The following is a 22,565-nucleotide window of genomic DNA, read 5'->3' as shown; positions in this document are numbered from 1 at the left end:
AAATCAAAAACACAATGTGAAGAGAGAGCAGCGGCAGCTAAAGCGCGCCAGCGTCCACTCTCCCTTCCGACAGCCATCTTGGACACAAACTAACATATTCACAATACACACAAAAAAATCATCCCCCCACAATGGTTACTCCTGTGGGGGAAGGCACAATGTCCAGTCCCCATCCACCAGTTCTCCCAAAGTCAGGCCTATTGAGGGCTCCGCTATTGCCTCTACGGAAGCCCGATGTTCCTGGCCGTTCTGGCCGGGTGTTGTTGCCCCGGCGTCGGGAGAGTCCTCTCAGCGGCTGGGCCACCTGGAACGGCCGCTTCCTAACTGGGGACCGCGGCTTCCGAAGCCGACAAGGCCGCGCCGGTTTGGAGCTCCCAGGCTCCCGATGTTAAAGTCGGCGCCGCCCGCTCCACTCCGCAGACCCGCAGCCCGGAGGTGTTGAACTCGGCGGTCACAGCTCACCGGAGCTCCAACGCGTCGATCCAGCGCGGCGACCCAGGCAAGGCATCGCCCGCTCCGCTCTACGATAGCGTTCCAGCGCTGAGCGCCACCGAAGCCGAGGTGCTGGGCTGTCCCCGCCAGGAAACGGCGCTCCACGCCCGCTGGTAGGCCACGAGGACGGGTCGACGGGGCAGCCCGGAGAAAAAGCTGCCTCACCGACCAGGTAGGGACCTAGAAATATTATTACCCCCTTCCCCCCACATTAAAAAGACTATCTCTCCCACAAACAGGGCACAGGACTCACTAGAACTGCAAAATAAAGTGAATTAAACGGACGGCTGCTGGTTAGCAGCCGTTCCCCGAGATGGCTCCTCCCACTCTGCTGCCCAACCTTAGTTTTAGATTTAGAGATACAGCATAGAAACAGGCCATTTGGCCCACTGAGTCCACACCGACCAGTGATCACACCAGTTCTCTCCTGCAAACAATCTTTACTGAAGCAAACTAACCTACAAACCTGCACATCTTTGAAATGTGGGAGGAAACCAGAGCGCCTGGAGGAAACCCACGCCGTCACAGGAATGGTCGCGTTTCTGAAGGTGGTCTGACAGGCACACTTATGTTAATGGAGGCGTCTGACAGATTAACACCAGAGGGGGAGAAAAACTAAACCAAATGCTGGAAAAATCGTAGCAGGTCAAGCAGCATTTATGGGAGAAGAAATGATATTCCAAAGCTTGGCCAATTCTCTCTTCATATTTCAGGGTAACGGTACCAACTCCCTTTAGAGAAAGAGATAAATTATTGGTGTGTCTTTGAAAGAAAATGGAAAGTTCAGTTCCAGTTACCAGGGCAGTCATGCAGTGTGACTAATAGGCATTGCTTTTCAGGTTAACAGGGCTCCTGCTTGGTAACGACTGCTATCTTTGGAAGGGGATGGACACAAAATGCTGGAGTAACTCAGCAGGTCCTAATTCTGATTATCAACGGGGCAAGAAAAGAAGGGAACTGTTCCCAAAGATGTAGGGTAGATAGGTGAGACTGTTCCAAAAGATAGGTAGAGTGAAGGGAAAGATACAGAGTGCAGGTTATAGTTCTCATCGTCATAGTGCAATAGTTCCAGAGACAAAGTCCAATGTCTGCAATGGGGTAGCGGTGAATCGGACAGCACCCGAACTTATGGAAGAACCACTCAAAAGCATGATAACGGGAGAGGAGTCTGAGTTGTTCGTACTTTCAAGCTTCCGTCTCTTCTGCTTGAAGAGAGCGGGGAAGAGAATGGGGTGTAGACCCACGTGCTGGAGAAACTCAGCGGGCGAGATTCAAGATTCAAGAGAGTTTATTGTCATGTGTCCCAGATAGGACAATGAAATTCGTGCTTTGCTTCAGCACAACAGAACATAGTAGGCATGAATAAATACAGAACAGATCAGTGTGACCATATACCATTGAATATATATATACATAAATAAGTAGATAAAGTGCAATTGGCTATTAATGTTCAGAGTTTTGTTTGAAGTTGTATTTAATAGCCTGATGGCTGTGGGGAAGTAGCTATTCCAGAACCTGGATGTTGCAGATTTCAGGCTCCTGTACCTTCTACCTGTTGGTAGCGGGGAGATGAGTGTGTGGCCAGGATGGTGTGGATCCTTGATGATGCTGCCAGCCTTTTTGAAGCAGCGACTGCGATAGATCCCCTCGATGGTAGGGAGGTCAGAGCCGATGATGGACTGGGCAGTGTTTACAACTTTTTGCAGTCTTTTCCGCTCTTGGGCGCTCAAGTTGCCGAACCAAGCCACGATGCAACTGGTCAGCATGCTCTCTACTGTGCACCTGTAGAGGTTCAAGAGAGTACTCCTTGATATACCGACTCTCCGTAATCTCAGGAAGTAGAGGCGCTGATGTGCTTTCTTTGTGAGGCAGCCTCTTTGGAGAGAAAGAATTGGCGTCATTTTGGGTCGAGACCCTTCTTCAGGAATCGATGACCCTTCGGGTCGAGACCCTTCTTCAGGGGTCTTTGATTATGTTTATGAGGCAGCGTGAAGTGTACACTTTAGTGCCTATCCCCACAAAGTAATTGGTGGGGGGTAGACACTAAAGGTAACACAGCAGGTCAGGCAGCATCTCTGGAGAGAAGGAATGGGTGATGTTTTGGGTTGAGACTCTTCTTCAGACTGTGGGGAGTTTGATCTGTGTGATGGACCGGGCTACATCCGCAATGCTCTGCAGTTACTTGCGTTCTCGGGCGGAGCTGTTCCCAAACCAAGCCTTGATACAACCCGCCAGTATGTTCAAGCGAATGGGAGGAGCTGAGGAAGGCTGTGGAATTTTATAAACGCGATACTTAAACCACGTCAATTAATTTGAGGATTTCACATGCACTACTGGGGACAGATGAAGTTACTGTTGTTGCTCAGGAGTAACAGCAGGAGCAGATGAAGGGCTTTATCAGAGAGCGGATCGAGGCCAGGAGCAGTTCTGGCTGTGGGTGAGTTGTGTCCCCAGTGCTGCCCCAATGAAGTCAACACTTTCAAGAGTCAGGGAGTTCACAAGGGTATGTCAGGGCACAGTTTCGTTGGGTCTGTGTTGCAGGGTTATTGATCAACAGGTCACAAGTTCAAATCCCGGCAGGAGCATTTGAGAATTTGATTTGAAAATAAAATATGGCTGTAAAAATATGGTCAGAGCGAGGAAGGAAAAAGAAATGTGTTTAAATTGTGCCTTTTGTGACCTCGGGTCACCCCGGGCCCCCAGAGAGCAGTTGATGTACACTCTGTGTGCTGTTGACTCTGTGCCGATTATGACCTGAGGATCTAGTTTGCTGCTGATGATCGGGGAATTGACAACGGTGGCATTTACTCCAATGTTTCTGTTCCAAATTGTTGAGGCGCGGCACGGTGGCGCAGCAGTAGTGTTGCTGCCTTACAGCGCCAGAGACCCATGTTCTACCCTGACCGCGAGTGCTGTCTGTACGGAGTTTGTACGTTCTCCCCGTGACCGCGTGGGTTTTCTCCGGGTGCTCCGGTTTCCTCCCACACTCCAAAGACGTGCAGGTTTATAAGCTAATTTGGCTTCGGTGAAAATAGTAAATTGTCTCTAGTGTGTGTAAAGATGTGCTAGGCAACTGGGATCGCTGGTCGGCGCTGAAGGGCCTGTTTCCGCGCTGTATAGCTAAACTAAACTAAAAGGTCTTTACGATCACCTAGAATTTTGGGTTACTGGGGTCTCTAAAAGGTGCTGCCCCCCAGCAGTGCAGAGCTCCTTCATTAGAACAAATCACAGTGCTGGAGGAACTCAGCGGACCAGGCAGCATCTGTGGAGGGAATGGACAGGCGACGTTTCGGGTTGGGATCATTCTTCAGACCCTTCAGAAGTATGAAGAAGAGTCCCGATCTAAAACATCGCCAGTCCATTCCCTCCACAGCTGCTGCCTGACCTACTGAGTTCCTCCAGCATTTGGTGCTTTGTACAAGACTCACAAGTTCACAAATTATAGTAGTAGAATTAGGCCATTCAGCCCATCGAGTCCACTCTGCCATTCAATCATGGCTAATCTCTGCCTCCTAATCCCATTTTCCTGCCTTCTCCCCAGAACCCTTGACACCCGCTCTAATCAAGAATTAAAGGTACTCCACAAAATGCGGGAGTAACAGCAAGCATCTCTGGAGAGAAGGAATGGGTGACGTTTCAGGTCGAGACCCTTCTTCAGACTAATCAAGAATTTGTCTACCTCTGCCGTAAAAATATCCACTGATTTGGGCTCCACAGCCCTCTGACTAAAGAAGCTCCTCCTCACCTCCTTTCTAAAAGCTTTGACCTCTGTTCCTGGACACTCCCACCAGTGAAAACATCCTTTCCACATCCACTCTATCAATGCCTTTCATTATTCTGTAAGTTTCAGCATCTGCAGTTTCTTGTGTCATATTCTGATAATTGAGGCTGATAATAGGGATCAGCCATTTAACCTCTCTTATCTATTCCACCAATTAATAGTATGATGCATCTTCTACCGCAGCACCATTTCCTGTACTAATATGAATCAACGCCTAGATTTCTTTAATATTTAAAAATCAGTTGATTTTTCTCTTGAACCACATGGGAGATAATGCCGAAGAATAGTAAGATTAAACGAGAACTTACCAGTTTGAAGTTTGATCTTTATTTTATGAGGAGTTACGATGAGGGAATACGTGAAGAAGGCCTGTTCAGCCGCACGTGCGTCAATCTTCAAAGCAGCGGTGTGAAATCACAGATAATAATAACAGTGACTGAAGTATGATAGTAAGATGAAAGAAGACTAGAACCACCAGATGAGCTTAACGAGGGCTGGGAGCGGAGGGCACGTATTCCCTCATCGTAACTCCTCATAAAATAAAGATCAAACTTCAAACTTGTAAGTTCTCGTTTAATCTTACTATTTTACTTCGGAGTCACGTGAGTGACTATGTGAAGATTTCAAAGCTCTGTGATTTCATGCCGTGGGAAAACAAGACTACACAACCACAACTGCCTCATTGACAAAATGAGGGAAAACATTCATAATGCATACAGTCATGACATAGATTTAAACATGCTGATGCTGTTAAATAGAAACATAGAAAATAGGTGCAGGAGTAGGCCATTCAATATGATCATGGCTGATCATCCAACTCAGTATCCTGTACCTGCCTTCTCTCCATACCCCCTGATCCCTTTAGCCACAAGGGCCACATCTAACTCCCTCTTAAATATAGCCAATGAACTGGCCTCAACTACCTTCTGCGGGAGAGAATTCCAGAGATTCACCACTCTCTGTGTGAAAAAAGTTTTCCTCATCTCGGTCCTAAAAGATTTCCCCCTTATCCTTAAACTGTGACCCCTTGTTCTGGACTTCCCCAACATCGGGAACAATCTTCCTGCATCTAGCCTGTCCAACCCCGTAAGAATTTTGTAAGTTTCTAGAAGATCCCCCCTCAATCTTCTAAATTCTAGCGAGTACAAGCCGAGTCTATCCAGTCTTTCTTCATATGAAAGTCCTGACATCCCAGGAATCAGTCTGGTGAACCTTCTCTGTACTCCCTCTATGGCAAGAATGTCTTTCCTCAGATTAGGAGACCAAAACTGTACGCAATACTCCAGGTGTGGTCTCACCAAGACCCTGTACAACTGCAGTAGAACCTCCCTGCTCCTATACTCAAATCCTTTTGCTATGAATGCTAACATACCATTCGCCTTCTTCACTGCCTGCTGCACCTGCATGCCTACTTTTAATGACTGGTGTACCATGACACCCAGGTCTCGTTGCATCTCCCCCTTTCCTAATCGGCCACCATTCAGATAATAATCTACTTTATTATTCATTAAATAACAATAGTCACATCTCTCATCCGGATGGAACCTATAACAGAACATAAAATAAATTGAGAATACCTCTGGTCTGGCAACGGGTTATTATAACATGTTTGCAATATTGTTCGTTTGACCACACTACTGATGTGGTCCAGCGGAACGTAATTAACCCTTGCTGCTGCTGTTATAGCAGCCCTGATGGAGCGAGATCCAGATCAGTATCTACTCCTGCATACCTCAACTCCGTTTTAACACCTGACAAGATCTGAGCAAATAGGTTCTTATAACGTCTTTTGTAACTAACAATCATAGTTAGCTCAGAGTCTCAAAGGCTCTTGGTGACCTTGACGTATTGTTGTATATGTGTGTCCCCACATAATGAGAAATCCCTGGGTATGTCTTGAGTTATTTTAAGACCTGACACCCCTACTGCTCTGCTTAAATTAATTATAGCATAAAATACTATGCATATATTTGCAGATGTAATCATCCTCTCCTGTCACAATAATGTAACGAGTGACCTGTTGCGCTAACCAGCGTCAGGAGGATAACTACATAATGAGGTCCGATCAAAGCTACGAATGTAGCTGGAACCCCCTGGTTCAAATAGTGTTACACAATGTCAATCTCCTATACTGCATTGTACTTGTCCTGGGAAACCTGTGTAACAGATATCCTTTACTAACTCGATATCCGAGGTGAACCCAACAACTTAGACCTCGTTAGCTGCAGTTAGTCTGATGGAAAGCCCCTTACCACAGTTAATGATCCTATAATTCCATATTGTCAAAGACCATTTAAATGAACTGCAATAACTCAGAATCTGTACCATTTTAAAATCTAACATGAGCATTAAACAAACGCTTCCCATCTCCTGAAGCAGCAAAATTCCGCTTTTTGGTACCATTCCAACACTGAGAATACATACAAAAATAGGCATGGCAAACCCAAGCCGTAAGCAGTCTATTGAGAATCTGTAGAACATATATTGATTTTATCATGCAACGGCTGATCTGTCAAGCCGCAGGCTGGACCAGCAAATTACGTTTAAATAACCATATAATGTTGCATTATTATTATTCCCGTCAAATCGGGAATCAAACTGCATAGGCCAATTCCATAGCTGGAACCTAAAGCGACTCTTGATGACTCTATTCCAAGACCCGACTCATAAAGCAAATTTGAAGGAAGACATAAAAGACCATTCCTCATGCTTGTAACGAGAACGTATCTTTCGCCACTGTTATGCCACACATTTTGCTACCTTTAATTAGCATGAAAACAATATATCTATATTCGGTGTTGCATTAAATCAGAATTTCATAAATACTGCGTGGTCCAACACCCATTCTGTGTTGTCATTGATCTGTACTTAATGATACTCCAGTGGCAAATTAGATTATGTACCTTTTACAGGATCTTTTCCCTGATTGCACCCTCGTGCTTATCATATGCCACATCTTAGTGTATCAACATGAAGTTGAGCATGCCCTTATGCATATTCACTCAATCACTCTTTAACCCATAATGGACTTAGGGTCTATAGATAGTTGATACCAATACTGAAGAGTTAATAACTCATTGCAAATCTCCTGCACCTCAACTAGAGATGACATTCGCATGTTCCCACCTTAAGCCATAGCATCTTTTTTGCAATATAATGACATATTTATTGATCAACTACTGGAGCAATGCTGAATACCGTTGGTCCATCATAGTGGCTTTATTAGCTTCAGCTGGCAATAGCAATTTGTATTATCAATTATCTTCATGACCCTTATTGTTTGTCATTAAGCATGCTGTCAGTTCTCCCAAATGCACAGCTGCATCACATCTATTACATTGTCAGTTAGTCTAATGAATAGGAACTCCTTTATAACCACAAGGCTGTTCCAGGTTTCTATTGATTGCAATCTATTGCCCAGGGCAGAGTCACATGACAACTATCCATTTGATAACAACCTAATATACTGGATAGGGGAAACCAATTCCTCAATTAGCTTGAAACTGAGTGGATTTTAGTCAAATACAGCATCAAAATATAATCCAGACAATACATCACATTTGTTTTTGAACTCTGAGTAGTCCTTTGAATGATTTATTGTTATCATACTGTTTAACTTGCCTCATCATAACAATGCCTTCAAACATCTCTGATGATCATTGTACATGGAAAAACCCCTAGGAAATCAGTTTGATCACCCTTCTTTCCTAATGAACAGGCCACACCTGCCATAATTTAGAGTCTGCGCTGACAATAACTCTGGCCCGGTTCTGATAATTCTCACATGTCCTGTTTCCATGCTGTAATTGTTATATGGTTATATGTTCCAAGACAACTCTTGCCATAATTCTGACCTTGCCTTGAAAGACAATTCCCCATATCTCCGAGCCTGTCTCGAAGGCAACCTGGCTAAAAATACTGGACCTGGCTCAACACTCTTCTGGCCAAATTCCAACCTTCTTGGGATACTAGTATTGTCCAGTTACCTGGTTAAAATGCCTCTGAGTAGATGACAATGTCTCAGTTATTTGTGTGTTGCCCAACCAATTGTAAATCTTACCAACTTGTTCGTGGTCACTTAGTTGTAGATTAACTCTGGTCAGCTTAATGCTGCTACCAGCTTCAGTGAACCGTTTCCTGCCGATGAAGCCGTGGGGTGCGTCTTCCCCCTAAACTATGTGCTTCGCCCTTCAGGTTTTGCCTGTGGAATATGTCTCACCTGAATAGAATATTCAGCGGGTGGCTCTAACTCCCCTGATAGCGGTGCTCACTGCATTGTTGTAATGGCAACCTTGCTGCTAGAATCGTACCTCTGACATGTGCCCTTCATTCCTTGAGGTATGCTCCATGCTATACCCTCAGCCTCGGCATCAGATTACACTGACCTGGCATGTTCTCCTCTTCCATAAGGGAGACATTAAGCAGCCCTACTACAAGGCGCTGCTGGCATGACCTCTCCAACAGGTCCACCCTTCAGGGTCAGAAAATGCCCTGGTAAGCTCACCTCCTCCATGAGGGAGACATAATTGCAGCCCTTCTCCAGGTGCTGCTGCCATACATTTAAACAGCCCGATATAAGGCGCTGCTGACACGGCTTAGAGCAATAGGTCGGCACTGCCATATATTCGGCATCCCTATTATGTAGCCCTGTTACAAGGCGCTGCTGGCAAGGCTCTCCCATCTGCCCAACACTGCCATACCTCCTGATGTTAGGGTGTATCTATCTTGAGCCTCCTCTCAATAAGGCTCCATCCTGGCCAACTTCCACATTATTTATTTTTACCGGAAAGGAACCCTCCCGGCACCAGGACTGACCACTTGGGTCGATTTACCCCATATCTTGGGGACCTCTGTGGTCTGGGCACCGCATTGCTGGTAGATTTCCCCTCCCCCGGGAATCCCAGCACCCTTATATATTACCGGAGGAAAACCCCTACCGGCCCCAGGGCTGACCGTTCCAGTCCGTTTAACCCCTTACCTGGGGATCCCTGCGGTCTGCAAGCCGCATAATTACTGGATTCCACTACCCGGGAACCCCAGCCTCTATATGGATATCGGGGAAACCTCCCAACACCCGGCATATATATTTTTTCTCCCGTCTCCTGGAGGTCCCCTCCACGGGAACCCCAGCATAAATATTTATCTTGGAGGAAAAACCCACCCAGACTCCTGATCTACTGGAGGTCCGCTCCACAGGAACCCCAGCATTAACATACATATCTTGGAGGGAAAACCACTCCCGGCACCCGGCCTGCTGGCGGTCCCCTCCACGGAAACCTCAGCATTAACATTCATATCGGAGGGAAACACCACTCCCAGCCCCCGGCCTGCTGGCGGTCCCCTCCACGGGAACCCCAGCTTAAATATTCATATTAAATCTCCCGCTCTACTGGCGGTCCCAATCATCTCAGAGGGAAATGCCCTCTCGCACCCGGCCTACTGGAGGTCCCTTCCCTGGGGACCCCAGCGTTTCTGTGCCTATCGGAGGGAACCCCTCCCGGCACCCGGAGCGCCTGTAAGCCACTGACCACCCGTCAGCGACCGACTTCGTGAAACCCGACAACCCAGCTACCCGTGCTTGGCGGCAAGAACCGGAGTTTCCCCACAGCCTGGTTCCCTCGTAGGGCCTCACGAATCCACCGACAGAAAACCTCTGGAACTAGAGGTTCCTGCAGGGAATAAACAGGTAAGAAAAACCAGCTTACCTGAAGTTTAAACTTACCAGGCTGGAGGAACTCCTGCTCCCCAACCGGTCGCCTGCACCAATCTGACGTAATGACGCACGTGCGGCTGAACGGGCCTTCTTCACGTAGTCACTCACGTGACTCCGAAGTAAAATCATTGTCCTCTGGATGGAGAAATTTCATCTCTATCCTATGTGGCAGATATTTATTTTGAGGTCACAAAGTGGTGGAGTAACTCAGCAGGTCAGGCAGCAACTCTGGAGAACATGGGAAGATGATGTTTCGGGTCGAGACCCTCCTTCAGACTGATTGTAATGAGGGAGAGGGGAGAGGCAGGACAAAGAGCTGCAGGTGATAGGTAGGACATGAGAGGAAGAAGGGCCTCGGCCCGAAACGTCACCCATTCCTTATCTCCAGAGATGCAGCTTGACCCGCTGAGTTGCTCCAGCATTTCATGTTTATCTTCGGTGTAAAACCAGCATCTGCAGTTCCTTCCTACACATGTGCGGGGGGCGGGGGTGTTGATAGGTTGGAACAAAGGCCAGAGATAAAAGCATAAAGGGCCTGTCCCACCTGGGCCGTCACTTACGCGACAGGTCGGTAGTGATGGTCGCGCGTTGGTCCCGCGAGAGTCGCTTACGTCATCATGCGCCCGCACAGCCGTCTGGAGCACGTGATGTCATTTGAAGACGGACACAAAATGCAGGAGTAACTCAGCGGGACCGGCAGCGTCTCTGGAGAGAAGCATTGGATGATGTTTCGTGTCGAGACTCTTCTTCAGTCTGAAAGAAGGGTCTTGACCCGAAACGTCATCCATTCCTTCTCTCCAGAGACGCTGCCGGTCCCATGGAGTTACTCCTGCATTTTGTGTCTATATTTAATTTTGTTGGCCCCACTCGGGGAGTAGAAGTGGGGGCGGATCCGGATCCGCAACGACCGTGAGCCCCAGGCAGAGTTTGACGATTGTTTGCCTGCTTCTGCTGCTGTTGGAGGTGAGAGGTTGCGTCGCGCCAGGGTCTTGGGCCTGTCCCACTTTGGCCGTCAGTCGCGCGACAGGCCTGTGGCGCGCGAAGATTTCGTTCAGGATGAAGTCCACACTCCTCCACGCCACTCCACACCACTCCATGCGCCCGTCCCCGTGCCCCCCACACGCTACCCACGCGCTACTCACACGCTAGCAGGTCGCGTAAATGGCGCGTGAAAGACAGCCAAGTGATCAGAATTGAAGAGTTACGTATTGTGAAGCGCGAGTGAGGAAAGTAGCTGGGGGACGGGGAGAAATAGGGGCGAGTCCGACATACCTACTTTGTTCAGCCCTGTGAGAATTTTTGGAAGTTACTAAGAGATCACGTCTCATTCGTCAAACATCTCGCTTCCCAGTAATCTATCTGATTAAACCTTTGCCACACTTCTTTTGCAAATATATTTCCCCCTGTGTTGGGAGACCAGCACTAGACGTAGTGCTCCAGGACAGTGCTTCTTAAACTGGTGAATGGTTCACCCAAGGGCGAATTACATTATTTTGCGAAGAATGAAACTAGAGGGGTGATTGAAGGGTGAATGATGATCCATGGTTTATTCAGCTAGTTTTCCAAGAAAAAAACTGCAGACCCCAGTGTTTAGACCAGGGGTCGGCAACCTACGCCCCCGGGGCCGAATGCGGTCCGTAACCCGAAATCATCCGGCCCGCAGGTGGAGTTTTTTCCCCCGTAATCATCCGGCCCGCAAAGCGCGGCCGAGCGCCGAGCGCCGAGCTCTGGCTGTAACGCATCCTGCGCAAAGCCACCAGCACGGCAGCGCACCTTCTGTGAACACGTTTAAGAAAGAACTGCTGAAGCTGGAAAAATTAAAGGTAGACAAATATGCAGTAGAATCTCAGCGGGTGAGACATGCAAGGATTGCATGAGGCTGCCTCACCCGCTGAGTTTCCCCAACATTTTTGTTGACCTGTGAACACATGATGCCTGCCATCCGGGGTGGGTCTTTTATCATTCTAATAGAATGATTTTCCAACTCCAGTGGTAATTTATTTTTTACTCCTAGTTTTCTTGACATGTTTTTAGGATGTTCAAAAAGTTGAATAAAATAAACACTTAAGAAATGAGTTAATTTATGTTTTTTGCTCATGTGACAAAGAAAATGACATATAAAATTGTGCACAAGGGAGAATAAGACAAAAATGACCAAAAAACATAAGAAAGTGTAGTCGAGGGTGAATGAAATTTTGTGATAAAGTCTCAAGGGTGAATGACACTGAAATAGCTGAAGAAGCACTGCTGTAGGATCATGTATAATTGGAGCAAGCAGTCTTTACTTTACAGTTGTCAGATCTCTCTTCAATAAAGGTATTGCAAAAGTATTCATACCCCTTGAACTTTTCCACATTTTGTCACGTTACAACCACAAACGTAAATGTATTTTATTGGGATTTGATGTGATAGACCAACACAAAGTGGTGCATAATTGTGAAGTGGAAGGTAAATGATACATGGTTTTCAAATTTTTTTACAAATAAAAAACTGAAAAGTGTGGCGTGCAAAAGTATTCAGCCCCCCTGAGTCAATACTTTGTAGAACCACCTTTCGCTGCAATTACAGCTGCAAGTCTTTTGGGGTATGTCTCTACCAGCTTTGCACATCTAGAGACTGAAATTTTTGCCCATTCTTCTTTGCAAAATAGCTCAAGCTCAGTCAGATTGGATGGAGAGTGTCTGTGAACAGCAATTTTCAAGTCTTGCCAGAGATTTTCAATTGGATTTAGGTCTGGACTTTGACTGGGCCATTCTAACACATGAATATGCTTTGATCTAAACCATTCCATTGTAGCTCTGGCTGTATGTTTAGGGTCATTGTCCAGCTGGAAGGTGAACCTCCGCCCCAGTCTCAGTCTTTCGCAGACTCTAACAGGTTTTCTTCCAAGATTGCCCTGTATTTGGCTCCATCCATCTTCCCATCAACTCTGACCAGCTTCCCTGTCCCTGCTGAAGAAAAGCATCCCCACAGCATGATGCTGCCACCACTATGTTTCACAGTGGGGATGGTGTGTTCAGGGTGATGTGCAGTGTTAGTTTTCCGCCACACATAGCGTTTTGCATTTAGGCCAAAAACTTCAATTTTGGTCTCATCTGACCAGAGCACCTTCCTCCACATGTTTGCTGTGTCCCCCACATGGCTTGTGGCAAACTGCAAACGGGACTTCTTATGGCTTTTTTTCAACAATGGCTTTCTTCTTGCCACTCTTCCATAAAGGCCCGATTTGTGGAGTGCACGACTAATAGTTGTCCTGTGGACAGATTCTCCCACCTGAGCTGTGGATCTCTGCAGCTCCTCCAGAGTTACCATGGGCCTCTTGGCTGCCTCTCTGATCAATGCTCTCCTTGCCCGGCCTGTCAGTTTAGGTGGACGGCCATGTCTTGGTAGGTTTGCAGTTGTGCCATACTCTTTCCATTTTCAGATGATGGATTGAACAGTGCTCCGTGAGATGTTCAAAGCTTGGGATATTTTTTTGTAACCTAACCCTGCTTTAAACTTCTCCACAACTTTATCCCTGACCTGGCTGGTGTGTCCCTTGGGCTTCATGATGCTGTTTGTTCACTAATGTTCTCTAACAAACCTCAGGCCTTCACAGAACAGCTGTATTTATACTGAGATTAGATTACACACAAGTGGACTCTATTTACTAATTAGGTGACTTCTGAAGGCAATTGGTTGCACTGGATTTTATTTAGGGGTATCAGAGTAAAGGGGGCTGAATACTTTTGCACGCCACACTTTTCAGTTTTTTATTTGTAAAAAAATTTGAAAACCATGTATCATTTTGCTTCCACTTCACAATTATGCGCCACTTTGTGTTGGTCTATCACATAAAATCCCAATAAAATACATTTACGTTTGTGGTTGTAACGTGACAAAATGTGGAAAAGTTCAAGGGGTATGAATACTTTTGCAAGCCATTGTATACCGGGTAAATTAACCTACAAACCTGTACATCTTTGGAGTGTGAGAGAAAACCGAAGATCTCGGAGAAAACCCACGCAGGTCACGGGGAGAACGTACAAACCCCGTACAGAAAGCACCTGTAGTTGGGGTGGAAGCCGGCTCTCTGGCGCTGAAAGTGCTGTAAGGCAGCAACTCTACCGCTGCGCCACCGTGCTGCCCGTTAGGTTACATCCCATGGGATCCAACAACACACGGTGGGCGGCACGGTGGCGCAGCGGTAGAGTTGCTGCCTTACAGCGCCAGAGACCCGGGTTTTGCAAGCCACTGTATGGTTCTCCATTCTATATGCTTGCCTTTCCTTAGAGCTGCATTGAAGTGTAAATGTGACACTAGAGCTACTGGATTGTTGCAAAGTGGATCACCAGTCCTTCAGAGAAGAAGCCTGCCGCTCTTATAGACAATAGACAATAGGTGCAGGAGTAGGCCATTCGGCCCTTCGAGCCAGCACCGCCATTCAATGTGATCATGGCTGATCATCCCCAATCAGTACCCCGTTCCTGCCTTCTCCCCATATCCCCCGACTCTGCTATTTTTAAGAGCCCTATCTAGCTCTCCCTTGAAAGCATCCAGAGAACCGGCCTCCACCGCCCTCTGAGGCAGAGAATTCGACAAGATTCTCTTTGTGAAAAAGTGTTTCCTCATCTCCGTTCTAAAGTTGCGGGGTTGAGGAAGACCTGGAGCAGGGCCTTGCATCGCCCGGCGAGGCTTTAATGGCCGCGGGACTTACTTACCATCGCCCACCGGGGGCTTTGACTGACATCGGGAGGAGAATGGGGAGAGCAGGGGAGAGATAAGACTTTGCCTTCCATCACAGCGAGGAGGAGATTCACTGTGATGGATGTTTGTGTAAATTGTGTTGTGTCTTGGTTCTTCTTCTTGTTTGTATGACTGCAGAAACCAAATTTCGTTTGAACCTCAATGAGGTTCAAATGACAACAAATAAATTGTACCATTGTATTGTAAATGGCTTACCCCTTATTCTTAAACAGTGGCCCCTGGTTCTGTTGTGCTTTGAAGTGGCTTTCACTGGCAGGCAACTCAGCAACCAAAGATGGGTCGGCACGGTGGCGCAGCGGTAGAGTTGCTGCCTCACGGCACCAGAGACCCGGGTTCAATCCCGACTACGGGTGCTGTCTGTGCGGCGTTTGTACCTCCTCCCCGTGACCTGCGTGGGTTTTCTCCGAGGGCTCCGGTTTCCTCCCACACTCCAACGACGTGCCAGTTTGCTGGCTAATTGGCTGCGTAGACGTGTAAATTGTCCCGAGTGTGTAGGATAATGTTAGTGTGCGCGGATCGCAGGTCGGAGGGCCCGTTTCCGCGCTGCATCTCGAAACTAAACTAAAAGATGGTTAAGCAATGGTGCTGAGAGTCTGCAGGTAGTTGAGGCTTTGTAGGCTGCTCCTTGTTTTGATTCATGAAATCTGAACAGAATTGATTAGAGAACTGGGCTGGATTCCTGTTGTCAAAGTCACTTTTGATTTATTTCTTATGAGCAACGAGACCAAGACCTGCTGAGCAAACAAATCAGACACTTTCATGTTCCTGCAAGTGTGGAGCGGGCACATGGGGAGAGGAATTGAAAGAAGACGCGGTTTGAGAAGCATGTTAATCAGTGATCTCCTTCCGAGCTGGCTAAAGTTGATTTTGTCGCTGAGAATGGCATGCAGCGCGCAGCACAGGAACGAGCTAATTGACACAAGGTTTTGGGGCCACACAGTGGTGAAGCTAGTGGAGCCATGTGGCCGACAGTGCCAATGACCCAGGTCCACTCCCGAGTTGTCTGGAAAGCTGGATATGCCCAGAAGATGAGGTATTGCAATCGCAGTGCAGACAATGGTTCAATGATACTTTGTAGTCTTCTTCTTGCGTATGGCGTGCACAGCCTAAAGTTGTAGGACAACTTGTTCTATTTGATCTTATTTGATTGTGCACGCCAGGTTGATTGCATTCGTCAAAACAGGGCGGACCACGTGAAGGTTGCAATCTCCCACCCCAACCAGGTATCGTGAAATAGACAATAGATAATAGGTGCAGGAGTAGGCCATTCGGCCCTTTCAGCCAGCACCGTCATTCAATGTGATCATGGCTGATCATCCCCAATCAGTTCCCCCGTTCCTGCCTTCTCCCCATATCCCCTGACTCCGCTAACTTTAAGAGCCCTACCTAGCTCTCCTTGAAAATATCTAGAGAACCGGCCTCCACCGCCCTCTGAGGCAGAGAATTCCACAGATTCACAACTCTCTATGTGAAAATGTGTTTCCTCATCTCCGTTCTAAATGCCTCACCTTTTATTCTTAAACTGTGGCCCCTGGTTCTGGACTCCCCCAACATCGGGAACATGTTTCCCGCCTCTAGCGGGTCCGAACCCTTAATAATCTTATATGTTTCAATAAGATTATTAAGATTTCCATTCTCTCAGCACATGACAGTCCCGCCATCCCGGGAATGAACCTTGTAAACCTACGCTGCACTCCCTCAATAGCAAGAATGTCCTTCCACAAATTCCACAAAGAGTAAAGAAGCACAGAGGTCAGTTCCACAATTAACCTGGTGAACCCACGCTGCACACCCTCAATAGCAAGAATACATGATCCATCTAATCAAACCTTTGGTCATTTCCCTCTGTCAAATTTGTGTAGCAATACGGACAATGATTACATTAAAAGCAATGTATAATTGGATTTTGTTATTGTGGTGATATCACTGCATAAATCTGTGATCGTTTCCATCAGCCTTAATATCATTAAAGTCGTTTTGTGCTCCAGACGGTTTTCATTTCCCACGCGCTAATGAGCTTTAAATAACCCAGACCATCACACAAACCAACCTCTCTTGCCTCGACAAGGCCAGCTGCATAATCAAGGACAAGTCGCACCCCGGCCACTCCCATGGGGAAAATGGTATAGAAGTGTGAAAACGCACACCTCCAGATTCAGTAACAGTTTCTTCCCAGCTGTTATCAAGCAACCTACCACAGCCAGAGAGCGGTCCTGAACTACTATCTACCTCATTGGTGACCCTCAGACTAGACTATCCTTGATCGGACTTTGCTGGCTTTACCTTGCACTAAACGTTATTCCCTTATCATGTATCTGTACACTGTGAATGGCTCGATTGTAATCATGTATTGTCTTTCCACTGACTGGATAGCACGCAACAAAAGCATTTTCACAGTACCTCGGTACACGTGACAATAAACTAAACTGAACTGAACTAATACAAAACAGTCATGGAGAGAGGCACTGCAAAAATTGGACTGCTTTGTGGAAAGGTTGGTGAACGAGCCCAGCCATTGCAAGCCGCAAGTCAACACTCGCTGTTCGAACAGATAGCATCGTACTCATTGGAGTCCAATCGAGTCTGGAGGGAGCTGCCTGCGACATGTAGTCTGACCACATTCGACAGGAGATTGCTTTTTTAAAACACCGTCGAGGGGAGCAGAATGTGTTTTTTCACCCCCTTAAATGTATTTTAAATCCTGCTGTGGGATTGAAATGTAACTTCATCTCCAATTATACAGCAGCAGGCAGCCACCAGCTATCACAGCCGCGACTCACACTTGTGGAAATTGTGCATACATATAAATGCATGTACGTTGAGGGTGAGAGGAAAGGAAGCCAGAAGTCGTTGCCCATTAACATTCCCTCAGGATACTCACTCTCCAACAGTAATTATATTTATGCGTCAGTTGCGTTTAAAATCTTCCAATTAACATGCCAGGCCATTGTTCCGGAGGCTTTGCACTTTTCACTATCCACTTTGTTCGATCAATCATGCTATTTATTAGCCGCAGATGTGAGCCCCCCCCCCCCCCCAATAGATGGCACCGAACCTCACGGACAAATTGCATCCACTCTCAGCCATTTTACTGCCGAGCATCTTCACGAGGTGCGGCCCAACCCCACTCTAATCGCCGATCCTTTCACACAATCCCCCGTCTCGCCACAGATGATGGAGCCTAATGCCCCTGTCCCACTTAGGAAACCTGAACGGAAACCTCTGGAGACTTTGCGCCCCACCCAAGGTTTCCGTGCGGTTCCCGGAGGTTTTTGTCAGTCTCCCTACCTGCTTCCACTACCTGCAACCTCCGGCAACCACCTGCAACCTCCGGCAACCACCTTCAACTAGCATCGCAACCAGCTTCGACTAAAAAAATTACCGATTTTTAAAACGGCAACCTATTTTTAGTTGCGGCCGGTTTTGAATTTTTTGAAATAATCGCCGGAACATAGAAGAAGCGGAAACCACTTTCGACCATTTGGGAGACTGACAAAAACCTCCGGGAACCGCACGGAAACCTTGGGTGGGGCGCAAAGTCTCCAGAGGTTTCCGTTCAGGTTTCCTAAGTGGGACAGGGGCATTACCATTCTCGGCATCAGAGACGGTGCCAGGCTGATTTTCGATGAAAGTATTGTTTCAGTTTTGTTCATTGTCACGTGCGCTGAGGTAATCGAGCCGTCCGTGGCGTACGGATACACGATAAAGGGAACAACATGAATAATGTTTAGTGCAAGATAAAGCCAGTAAAGTCCGAATGAAGATAGTCCGAGGGTCTCCAATGAGGTAGATCGCGGCCGAGGGCCACTCCCGAGTTGTTAGTAAGATGGTCCCTGAAACTGTCCCTGAATCTGGAGATAAGACACAAAAAAGCTGGAGTAACTCAGTGGGGCAGGCAGCGTCTCTGGAGAGAAGGAATGGGTGACGTTTCGGGTCGAGACTCTTCTTCAGACGGATCTGGAGGTGTGCGTTTCACTGAGGTACAGCGAAAATCTTTTGTTGCGTGCTAACCGGTCAGCGGAAAGACAATAGATTATTACAATCGAACCTTCCACAATGTACAGATACATGATAAAGAGAATTACGTGAATAGCGTTTAGTACAAGGTAAAGCCAGTAAAGTCCAATCTAAGAGTCCGGGGGTCTCCAATGAGGTACGTAGTAGTCTCCGTGGATTGTCACCTTGTCGTGGTGGAGAAGCTTGTGTGGACCTGAGGTCCTGAGAGCGATGTGGTCTGGAGCTATGCTCCTGGTAGGGCCACCTATGGCGGTAAGGTCAAGGGGGGAGGTCTCTGTCAAAGAGCAATCCAACCTAGACCTCAACGGTGGAACAGGCGGAGGACGATGGATGACGTTAGTGGAGCGTCACAACGGCTGGGAAGGCGGATGGATGAAGGCTGCAGCAGAAAAGGGTCTCCGGTCGTCTTGGACTCCATGCCACTGGATCCTGACCCAGATCTGTCAAGGACCGTGGGGTGGCTGTCTGTGCACCAGTCTCCCCACGTTAAACAAAGTAACGCACAGGCGTCCTCCATGAGAGGACAGTCATACTGGTTTCGAGTGACCGACGATGATGACATAGCAGTAGTTCAGGACTGCTCTCTGGTTGTGATAGGATGGTTCAGTTGCCTGATAACACCTGGGAAGAAACTGTCCCTGAATCTGGAGTTTTTCGCCGGACTCGCAGGAGTCGGACACGAGTTGTGTGCACTAGACCTGTTTATTCTCTCGCATACAGCTCCCTACTCCTTGAAGGTCGCGGGCGTTGCCCAGCCTTAAATACCAACTCAGGTACCGACCCCGTGACTAGCGCCTTCCACACCAAGACGCCGCCCTCCAGAGCCGAGGGTTCGTTGTGCCCTTGGGTTGCCACCAGGGGCAGCCACAAGGTGTGCGTTTCACCATGATGCCGTGAAAAGCTTTTGTTGCGTGCTAACCGCTCTGTGGAAAGACGATATACATTACAATTGAGTCATCCACAGTGCACAGATATATGATAAAGGAATAACGTTTAGTGCAAGACAAGGTCCAGTGAAGTCCGATTAAAGATAGCCCGAGGTAGTTTGTAGCTTTGCACTGCTCGCTACTTGTTGATAAGTTTGGTCTCGTGATCGTCTCTCTAGTGGGAGCAACCCAGGTGAGAATGTTCCAACCCAGGTCAGAGATTGTCTCACTGGGCCAAGACTGTGAGTTCGGGTGAGGCTGCGAAATATCCTCAAGGTACGCCTACTTTGAGGAAGTTCTCCTCCTCTCTCCGACGGCAGTTCCGGGGAGACCCTCTCTCACTGCTCCCCCCCTCTGCGACCTCCAGCTCCCTCCCAAAGGCTTTTCATCCTCTACACCGAGGAGACGGCTTTATCGCACGGAGAACAGACAACCTGGAGTTGATGGATGCACAGTGGAATCATCAGGCAGTGAATGGACTCAGATAACCATCATGCTGATCAGGACAAACAGAACTGAAGCCTTGAGAGACTGCTGAGATAAGGTGCAGGGATGGAAGACGAGATATCACCCGCAGACACACATCGAGATAACTAAGACATAACTCATTCGCCAGGAGCAACCCTTTTGTGCACAATTCTGCGGCAATAATGTACACAGATGTGAATGGTATCAGGCCCGATTGAGGGGTTGTTAATACTCAAGGAAGAAAGGTAGACATTGTAGGCAGGCATGTGTGTTTACCAAACCAGTCTTTTCCTTAGGGGCAGCACGGTGGTGCGGTGGTTGCCTAACAGTGTCAGAGACCCGGGTTCGATCCTGACTACGGGTGCTGTCTGTACACAGCTTGTACATTCTCCCTGTTTCCACGCTGTATCTCTGGACTAAACTAAACTAAAGGGTTCGCCTCTGTCATCTCCTTCAGTCACGGACAACTGCAAGAACTGCGCTGTCTGCCAATTCCGGTTTCTCGAGCATTTGCCATCTTATTAGTGACTGTGTCTTCAGTTGCTAGCCCCGGAGCCCTGCACATACCTTTGTTTCTCTCTCTGCTTTTTTCCCCACACTCTCTTTACTGCTTTGATGTTTTGAGCCTCTGCTCAGCCAGAACAGCCAAGTTGATGATCCGTCTCATATCGCGGTTCCATTAATTCCACAAAATATCCAGCCATTGCCGTGTGTAATGAACACTGCACAGGCTGAGTGAGGGACCAGAGAGTATTCCCGAGATGCTACTGAAGACTTTACTCTGAGAAGTGGTTGTGTTACTAAACCAAGCTGTTCCAGTACAGCTACAGTCGTATTTCCTTTGCCAGACAATGTGAAATAACACCAGGCACATACTCCCTATTAAAAGCGGACAAATCCTGTCTAAATGAACACTGTTCGATCAGTCCATTCATGTTCATCAGCCTTCTTCTTCTTTCGTGTCCATCTTCCATGTTTCAAATGTTGACATCGCTGTCATCGTCCGCTTTAAAAAGGACGCAAGCTTCCGGCGACAATCAGTGGGAGCCGTCACTTGTTGCAGTAGATTATGGTGGTAGCAGAATTAGTTCGGGATACTTCCAGTTTACAGCTATCCATGTACCTGTCTAACTGTTTCTTAAACGTTGGGATAGTCCCAGCCTCAACTACCTCCTCTGGCAGATTGTTCCATACACTCACCACCCTTTGTGTGAAAAAGTTACCACTCAGATTCCTATTAAATCTTTTCCCATTCAACTTGAACCTATGTCCTCTGGTCCTCGATTTGCCTACTCTGGGCAAGAGATTCTGTGCATCTTCCCGATCTATTCCTCTCAGGATTTTATACACCTCAATAAGATCCCCCCCTCATCCCCCTGCGCTCCATGGAATAGAGACCCAGTCTACTCAACCTCTCCCTATAGCTCACACCCTCTAGTCCTGGCAACATCCTCATAAATCTTCTCTGAACCCTTTCAAGCTTGGCAATATCTTTCCTACAAATGGTGCCTAGAACTGAACACAATGTTCTAAATGCGGTCTCACCAACGTCTTATACAACTGCAACATAACCTCCCAACTTCTATACTCAATACTCTGACTGATGAAGGCCAATGTGCCAAAAGCCTTTTTGACCACCTTATCTACCTGCGACTCGACCTTCAAGGAACCATGCACCTGTACTCCTAGATCCCTCTGCTCTATAATAATATAATATATAATATAATATAATATATAATACATCACTCCCCAGAGGCCTACCATTTACTGTATAGGTCCTGCCCTTGTTAGACGTCCCAAAATGCAACACCTCACATTTCTCCGTATTGAATTCCGTCAACTATTCCTTAGTCCTCCTGGCCACTCGATCCAGATCCTGCTACAATCTTTCACAACCATCTTCACTATCTGCAAAACCACCTACTTTTGTACAATTTTTCCCATTTTTGTATTTATTTTCTATGAGAAGGAATGCTGTGATTTAAAAGTTAGAACTCCACTATTTCCTCAAGGACAATTGGAAATGAGCAAGAAATGCTGCCCGTGATGAGATGCTCGTCCCAAAATTGATAAATAAGATTATGCAGGAGCTTTGATGACAAAGATGCTATGTGAGTACACGTTGTTGTCTCACTATTTTTCATGTGCATGGCAGTCTTCCTCAGGTCCACCTAGGGAAATCTATCTCTAAAATGTGTTTACACTTTCCCCAGAGTTGCCAGAGTAAGTCTTCACACAGCAAATAGTTCCCTCGAACAGCTGTATGAAACCATAATCCCTGCAGAGAAATCAAAACACTGCACTTGCTAGAAAGCCGAAGGAAAGGCAAGAATATTCAGTAGACCAGTTGCATTTCATTTTAGACGTACAGCGCGGAAACAGCCTGCTGAATCCGAGCCGACCAGCGATCCCTGTAGGCTGG

At 47.2% G+C, this 22,565-nt stretch overlaps 1 protein-coding gene across 2 annotated transcripts in view; it reads left to right on the top strand.

Moving 5' to 3' along the window:
• The window catches only part of pigk (phosphatidylinositol glycan anchor biosynthesis class K), a 117,509-nt gene that overhangs the window by 94,212 nt on the left and 732 nt on the right, over window positions 1-22,565 (top strand). The gene's annotated exons all lie outside the window — the stretch shown is intronic.

Source organism: Amblyraja radiata, chromosome 10 (assembly GCF_010909765.2).
Source record: "Amblyraja radiata isolate CabotCenter1 chromosome 10, sAmbRad1.1.pri, whole genome shotgun sequence".
Taxonomy (NCBI): domain Eukaryota; kingdom Metazoa; phylum Chordata; class Chondrichthyes; order Rajiformes; family Rajidae; genus Amblyraja; species Amblyraja radiata.
The sequence above is the reverse complement of the archived record's forward strand: the minus strand, read 5'-3'. Positions and strand labels throughout refer to the sequence as shown.